Here is a 7,500-nt window from a genome sequence, read left to right as displayed (position 1 = left end):
GTGGCACTTGTCATTAAACAAGAGAGTGATGTGCAATGTGAAACTGTGCGGATGTGCATTCTTTGACAGCTAAGCTAGATATAACATTGGCGATGAAGTTTGGCTGAATTCAGCTTACCACCTCCAGCACCATTCCTCGCCTGCCGAACCTCCAGTCCCGTGGAATAACTGGCTTGACGCTCCTACTCTGACCATCTTGCCAGACAACAACGAAACAGAGCTCGTACAAATGCTCTACGCTCTCCTTCAGTCAGCCATCTCACTGGAGGAGCTGAGGCAAGCATCGGAACAGGATCCCACACGGTCTACCCATCGGAACAGGATCCCACACGGTCTACCCATCGGAACAGGATCCCACACGGTCTACCCATCGGAACAGGATCCCACACGGTCTACCCACCGGAACAGGATCCCACACGGTCTACCCATCGGAACAGGATCCCACACGGTCTACCCATCGGAACAGGATCCCACATGGTCTACCCATCGGAACAGGATCCCACACGGTCTACCCATCGGAACAGGAGCCCACACGGTCTACCCATCGGAACAGGAGCCCACACGGTCTACCCATCGGAACAGGATCCCACATGGTCTACCCATCGGAACAGGATCCCACATGGTCTACCCATCGGAACAGGAGCCCACACGGTCTACCCATCGGAACAGGAGCCCACACGGTCTACCCATCGGAACAGGATCCCACATGGTCTACCCATCGGAACAGGATCCCACATGGTCTACCCATTGGAACAGGATCCCACATGGTCTACCCATCGGAACAGGATCCCACACGGTCTACCCTGCGCACCTACATACACACTGGATGGCACGTGTGCCGGGAGAGCTGGCGACTTTCGCCAGGGTGGCGCACATACTTTCTTGCTGGGAAGAAGTCTGTGTCTCTCGAGGGTTTTGCACTGTGGTCCCGAGTGGCCTGCGTGTGCGTGTTCTATCAACAGCACACGACAAGGCACACAGGGTGAAGAAGCCAATCATCCAGGTGTCAGACTGGGTCCACCAATCAGGCCTTTATGGTAGAGTGGCCAGACGGAGGCCACTCCTCAGCAAAAGGCACATGACAGCCTGCTTGGAGTTTGCCAAAAGTCACCTAAAGTCTCTAAGACCAATAGAAACAAGATTATCTGGTCTGATGAAACCAAGATTGAACCTTTTGCCCTGAATGCCAAGCATCACGTCTGGTGGAAACCTGGCACCATCCTGTGCTGTGGGGAGGTTTTTCAGCAGCAGGGACTGAGAGACTAGTCAGGATTGAGGCAAAGATGTACGGAGCAAAGTAGAGAGAGGTCCTTGATGAAAACCTGCTCCAGAGCGCTCAGGACCTCAGACTGGGGCGAAGGTTCACCTTCCAACAGGACAACAACCCTAAGCACACAGCCAAGACAATGCAGGAGTGGCTTCGGGACAAGTCTCTGAATGTCCTTGAGTGGCCCAGCCAGAGCCCGGACTTGAACCTGATCGAAAATCTCTGGAGAGACCTGAAAATAGCTGTGCAGCAATGCTCCCCATCCAACCTGACAGAGCTTGAGAAGATCTGCAGAGAAGAATGGGAGAAACTCCCCAAATACAGGTGTACCAAGCTTGTAGTGTCATACCCAAGGTGACTCAATGCTGTAATCGCTGCCAAAGGTGCTTCACCAAAGTACCTAGTAAAGGGTCTGAATACTTATGGAAATGTCTTATTTCCCGTATTTTTTATAAATTAGCAAAAATGTCAGAAAACGTGTTTTTCATTTGTCATTATGTTGTATTGTGTGTAGATTGATGAGGGGAAAAACTATTTAATACATTTCAGAAGAAGGCTGTAACCTAACAAAATGTGGAAAAAGTCAAGGGGTCTGAATACATTCCGAAGGCACTGTACTTATCTGGAAAGACAGTAAAGGGGGCAGACGGAGCAGGTCTACCCAGCCCTCCCTGGGTTTGGCCTGGCACTGAGGCCCCTGGCAGACGGAGCAGGTCTACCCAGCCCTCCCTGGGTTTGGCCTGGCACTGAGGCCCCTGGCAGACGGAGCAGGTCTACCCAGCCCTCCCTGGGTTTGGCCTGGCACTGAGGCCCCTGGCAGACGGAGCAGGTCTACCCAGCCCTCCCTGGGTTTGGCCTGGCACTGAGGCCCCTGGCAGACGGAGCAGGTCTACCCAGCCCTCCCTGGGTTTGGCCTGGCACTGAGGCCCCTGGCAGACGGAGCAGGTCTACCCAGCCCTCCCTGGGTTTGGCCTGGCACTGAGGCCCCTGGCAGATGGCTGACTGATAAAACCTATTACTGCCCAGGATGGGCTGGTGGTAAAGCCTATTACTGTCCAGGATGGGCTAGTGGTAAAGCCTATTACTGTCCAGGATGGGCTGGTGGTAAAGCCTATTACTGTCCAGGATGGGCTGGTGGTAAAGCCTATTACTGTCCAGGATGGGCTGGTGGTAAAGCCTATTACTGTCCAGGATGGGCTGGTGGTAAAGCCTATTACTGCCCAGGATGGGCTGGTGGCTGTTGGGGTTATATGGAGGACTGTTGTGGGGTTTTGAAGAGCATCTCAGGATCTTAAAGGCGTCTTATCTTTCTATGTTTTGTAACCATTTAAAGCAGGATCTTCACAGTGAGAACAAATAGACAATGAAATGATCAACCAAGAGGATGATGGTTATGTACTGATGAATCTATGTATCTTTTGACCCAATGATCAACAGTATGTTTTCCTTTAAATTAATACTGACAATATGCAGCTGTTCTCTTAAGTTGTTCTCTTCAAGAATAGGAGATGCTTGTGTGACACTGTGTGACTGTGTGTGTCTGTGTCAGTGTGTGGACTGTGTCTGTGTCTGTGTCTGTGTGTGGACTGTGTGTGTCTGTGTCTGTGTGTAGACTGTGTGTGTCTGTGTCTGTGTGTGACTGTGTGTGTCTGTGACTGTGTGTCTCTGTGTGTGGAAGGTATGTGTGTGACTGTGTGTGTCTGTGTGTGGACTGTGTGTGTCTGTGTCTGTGTGTGTCTGTGTCTGTGTGTAGACTGTGTGTGTCTGTGTGTAGACTGTGTGTGTCTGTGTCTGTGTGTGACTGTGTGTGTCTGTGTGTGTGACTGTGTGTGTCTGTGTCTGTGTGTAGACTGTGTATGTCTGTGTCTGTGTGTAGACGGTGTGTGTCTGTGTCTGTGTGTGGACTGTGTGTGTCTGTGTCTGTGTGTGACTGTGTGTGTCTGTGTGTGTGACTGTGTGTGTCTGTGTGTGTGTGTCTGTGTCTGTGTGTAGACTGTGTGTCTGTGTCTGTGTGTGACTGTGTGTGTCTGTGTGTGTGTGTCTGTGTGTGTCTGTGTGTAGACTGTGTGTCTGTGTCTGTGTGTGTCTGTGTGTCTGTGTGTGGACTGTGTGTCTGTGTCTGTGTGTGACTGTGTCTGTGTGTGGACTGTGTGTGTCTGTGTCTGTGTGTAGACTGAGTGTGTCTTTGTCTGTGTGTAGACTGTGTGTGTCTGTGTCTGTGTGTGACTGTGTGTGTCTGTGTGTGTGTGTCTGTGTCTGTGTGTGTCTGTGTCTGTGTGTGACTGTGTGTGTCTGTGTGTGTGTGTCTGTGTGTGTCTGTGTGTAGACTGTGTGTCTGTGTCTGTGTGTGTCTGTGTGTGGACTGTGTGTCTGTGTCTGTGTGTGACTGTGTCTGTGTGTGGACTGTGTGTGTCTGTGTCTGTGTGTAGACTGAGTGTGTCTTTGTCTGTGTGTAGACTGTGTGTGTCTGTGTCTGTGTGTGTCTGTGTGTGTGTGTCTGTGTCTGTGTGTGTCTGTGTGTAGACTGTGTGTCTGTGTCTGTGTGTGTCTGTGTCTGTGTGTGTCTGTGTGTGGACTGTGTGTCTGTGTCTGTGTGTGACTGTGTCTATGTGTGGACTGTGTGTGTCTGTGTCTGTGTGTAGACTGTGTGTGTCTGTGTCTGTGTCTGTGTCTGTGTGTGACTGTGTCTGTGTGTGGACTGTGTGTGTCTGTGTTTGTGTGTAGACTGTGTGTGTCTGTGTGTGTGTGTGTCTGTGTGTGACTGTGTCTGTGTGTGGACTGTGTGTGTCTGTGTTTGTGTGTAGACTGTGTGTGTCTGTGTGTGACTGTGTGTGTCTGTGTGTGTGTCTGTGTCTGTGTGTAGACTGTGTGTCTGTGTCTGTGTGTGTCTGTGTGTAGACTGTGTGTGTCTGTGTCTGTGTGTAGACTGTGTGTGTCTGTGTCTGTGTGTAGACTGTGTGTGTCTGTGTGTGGACTGTGTGTGTCTGTGTCTATGTGTGTCTGTGTCTGTGTGTAGACTGTGTGTGAGGGGAGAACGGCTTAGAGACAGGGCTAGGTAGAGGGGAGAACAGCTTAGAGACAGGGCTAGGTAGAGGGGAGAACGGCTTAGAGACAGGGCTAGGTAGAGGGGAGAAAGGCTTAGAGACAGGGCTAGGTAGAGGGGAGAACGGCTTAGAGACAGGGCTAGGTAGAGGGGAGAAAGGCATAGAGACAGGGCTAGGTAGAGGGGGGAAAGGCTAAGAGACAGGGCTAGGTAGAGGGGAGAACAGCTTAGAGACAGGGCTAGGTAGAGGGGAGAACGGCTTAGAGACAGGGCTAGGTAGAGGGGAGAAAGGCTGAGAGACAGGGCGAGGTAACAGGGAGAAAGGCTTAGAGGCAGGGCTAGGTAGAGGGGAGAAAGGCTAAGAGACAGGGCTAGGTAGAGGGGAGAAAGGCTGAGAGACAGGGCTAGGTAGAGGGGAGAAAGGCTGAGAGACAGGGCTAGGTAGAGGGGAGAAAGGCTGAGAGACAGGGCTAGGTAGAGGGGAGAAAGGCTGAGAGACAGGGCTAGGGAGCGGAGAAAGGCTTAGAGACAGGGCTAGGGAGCGGAGAAAATGCATAGAGACAGGGCTAGGGAGCGGAGAAAGGCTTAGAGACAGGGCTAGGGAGCGGAGAAATGCTGAGAGACAGGGCTAGGTAGAGGGGAGAAAGGCTTAGAGACAGGGCTAGGTAGAGGGGAGAAAGGCTTAGAGACAGAGCTAGGTAGAGGGGGGAAAGGCTTAGAGACAGGGCTAGGTAGAGGGGAGAACGGCTTAGAGACAGGGCTAGGTAGAAGGGAGAACAGCTTAGCGACAGGGCTAGGTAGAGGGGAGAAAGGCTTAGAGACAGGGCTAGGTAGAGGGGAGAACGGCTTAGAGACAGGGCTAGGTAGAGGGGAGAAATGCTAAGAGACAGGGCTAGGTAGAGGGGAGAAAGGCTGAGAGACAGGGCTAGGTAGAGGGGAGAAAGGCTAAGAGACAGGGCTAGGTAGAGGGGAGAAAGGCTTAGAGACAGGGCTAGGTAGAGGGGAGAAAGGCTGAGAGACAGGGCTAGGTAGATGGGAGAAAGGCTTAGAGACAGGGCTAGGGAGCAGAGAAACGCTTAGAGACAGGGCTATGTAGAGGGGAGTAAGGCTTAGAGACAGGGCTAGGGAGCGGAGAAAGGCTGAGAGACAGGGCTAGGTAGAGGGGAGAAAGGCTTAGAGACAGGGCTAGGTAGAGGGGAGAAAGGCATAGAGACAGGGCTAGGTAGAGGGGAGAAAGGCTGAGAGACAGGGCTAGGTAGAGGGGAGAAAGGCTTAGAGACAGGGCTAGGTAGAGGGGAGAAAGGCATAGAGACAGGGCTAGGTAGAGGGGAGAAAGGCTGAGAGACAGGGCTAGGTAGAGGGGAGAACAGCTTAGAGACAGGGCTAGGGAGAGGGGAGAAAGGCTGAGAGACAGGGCTAGGTAGAGGGGAGAAAGGCTGAGAGACAGGGCTAGGTAGAGGGGAGAAAGGCTGAGAGACAGGGCTAGGGAGCGGAGAAAGGCTTAGAGACAGGGCTAGGGAGCGGAGAAATGCTGAGAGACAGGGCTAGGTAGAGGGGGAGAAAGGCTTAGAGACAGGGCTAGGTAGAGGGAGAAAGGCTTAGAGACAGAGCTAGGTAGAGGGGGGAAAGGCTTAGAGACAGGGCTAGGTAGAGGGGAGAACGGCTTAGAGACAGGGCTAGGTAGAAGGGAGAACAGCTTAGCGACAGGGCTAGGTAGAGGGGAGAAAGGCTTAGAGACAGGGCTAGGTAGAGGGGAGAACGGCTTAGAGACAGGGCTAGGTAGAGGGGAGAAATGCTAAGAGACAGGGCTAGGTAGAGGGGAGAAAGGCTGAGAGACAGGGCTAGGTAGAGGGGAGAAAGGCTAAGAGACAGGGCTAGGTAGAGGGGAGAAAGGCTTAGAGACAGGGCTAGGTAGAGGGGAGAAAGGCTGAGAGACAGGGCTAGGTAGATGGGAGAAAGGCTTAGAGACAGGGCTAGGGAGCAGAGAAACGCTTAGAGACAGGGCTATGTAGAGGGGAGTAAGGCTTAGAGACAGGGCTAGGGAGCGGAGAAAGGCTGAGAGACAGGGCTAGGTAGAGGGGAGAAAGGCTTAGAGACAGGGCTAGGTAGAGGGGAGAAAGGCATAGAGACAGGGCTAGGTAGAGGGGAGAAAGGCTGAGAGACAGGGCTAGGTAGAGGGGAGAAAGGCTTAGAGACAGGGCTAGGTAGAGGGGAGAAAGGCATAGAGACAGGGCTAGGTAGAGGGGAGAAAGGCTGAGAGACAGGGCTAGGTAGAGGGGAGAACAGCTTAGAGACAGGGCTAGGTAGAGGGGAGAATGGCTTAGAGACAGGGCTAGGTAGAGGGGAGAAAGGCTTAGAGACAGGGCTAGGTAGAGGGGAGAAAGGCTGAGAGACAGGGCTAGGTAGAGGGGAGAAAGGCTTAGAGACAGGGCTAGGTAGAGGGGAGAACGGCTTAGAGGCAGGGCTAGAGAGGGGTGAAAGTCTTAGAGACAGGGCTAGGTAGAGGGGAGAAAGGCTGAGAGACAGGGCTAGGTAGAGGGGAGAAAGGCTTAGAGACAGGGCTAGGTAGAGGGAAGAAAGGCTTAGAGACAGGGCTAGGTAGAGGGGAGAAAGGCTGAGAGACAGGGCTAGGTAGAGGGGAGAAAGGCTGAGAGACAGGGCTAGGGAGCGGAGAAACGCTTAGAGACAGGGCTATGTAGAGGGGAGAACGGCTTAGAGACAGGGCTAGGTAGAGGAGAGAAAGGCTTAGAGACAGGGCTATGTAGAGGGGAGAAAGGCTTAGAGACAGGGCTAGGGAGCGGATCTCTGGATTAGAGGCAGGGCTAGGTAGAGGGGAGAAAGGCTAAGAGACAGGGCTAGGTAGAGGAGAGAAAGGCTTAGAGACAGGGCTAGGTAGAGGGGAGAAAGGCTAAGAGACAGGGCTAGGTAGAGGGGAGAAAGGCTGAGAGACAGGGCTAGGTAGAAAGGTAGGGCTATGAAGAGGGTAGAAGGCCTGGGGAGCAGGAAACAGCAAGACCTGGCTAAGCGAAAAGGGAAAGACGCTGGGTGCAACAGGGTGAGGAAAGAGTAGGAGAGAAGAGGAGGTAGAGATGGAAAGAGAGGTAGGATCTGGGTCATTAAAGCAGTAGCATTCATCTGAGGTTTTGGCTGCTGGCTTCACACGCTTTCATTATACAATCAAATGTTCTGC

This window comes from Oncorhynchus kisutch, linkage group LG19 (genome assembly GCF_002021735.2).
Source record: "Oncorhynchus kisutch isolate 150728-3 linkage group LG19, Okis_V2, whole genome shotgun sequence".
NCBI lineage: Eukaryota > Metazoa > Chordata > Actinopteri > Salmoniformes > Salmonidae > Oncorhynchus > Oncorhynchus kisutch.
This window is presented reverse-complemented; position numbering follows the sequence as displayed.